Here is a 254-nt window from a genome sequence, read left to right as displayed (position 1 = left end):
TAATAACAATAATAATAATAATATTAATTAATATTAAATAAATAACGCCCTACACAACTAGTAGGTCTTCTTAACTACCACATTTCGTAAAGGTATTTTGTTTTATAAGCTACAAAAATATGGACTATACGTTCGTGACGTAGCATTCAAATTATCTCTACATACAATATGTACAAGGATTATACACAATAAACGTGTTGCATTTTTATTAATTCCAATCGATGTTGAATCTATGAATAATTCATGTCTCCTTC

Source organism: Anneissia japonica, unplaced genomic scaffold (assembly GCF_011630105.1).
Source record: "Anneissia japonica isolate Jap-2015-1 unplaced genomic scaffold, ASM1163010v1 scaffold2652_len1590060_cov184, whole genome shotgun sequence".
Classification (NCBI taxonomy): domain Eukaryota; kingdom Metazoa; phylum Echinodermata; class Crinoidea; order Comatulida; family Comatulidae; genus Anneissia; species Anneissia japonica.
This window is presented reverse-complemented; position numbering follows the sequence as displayed.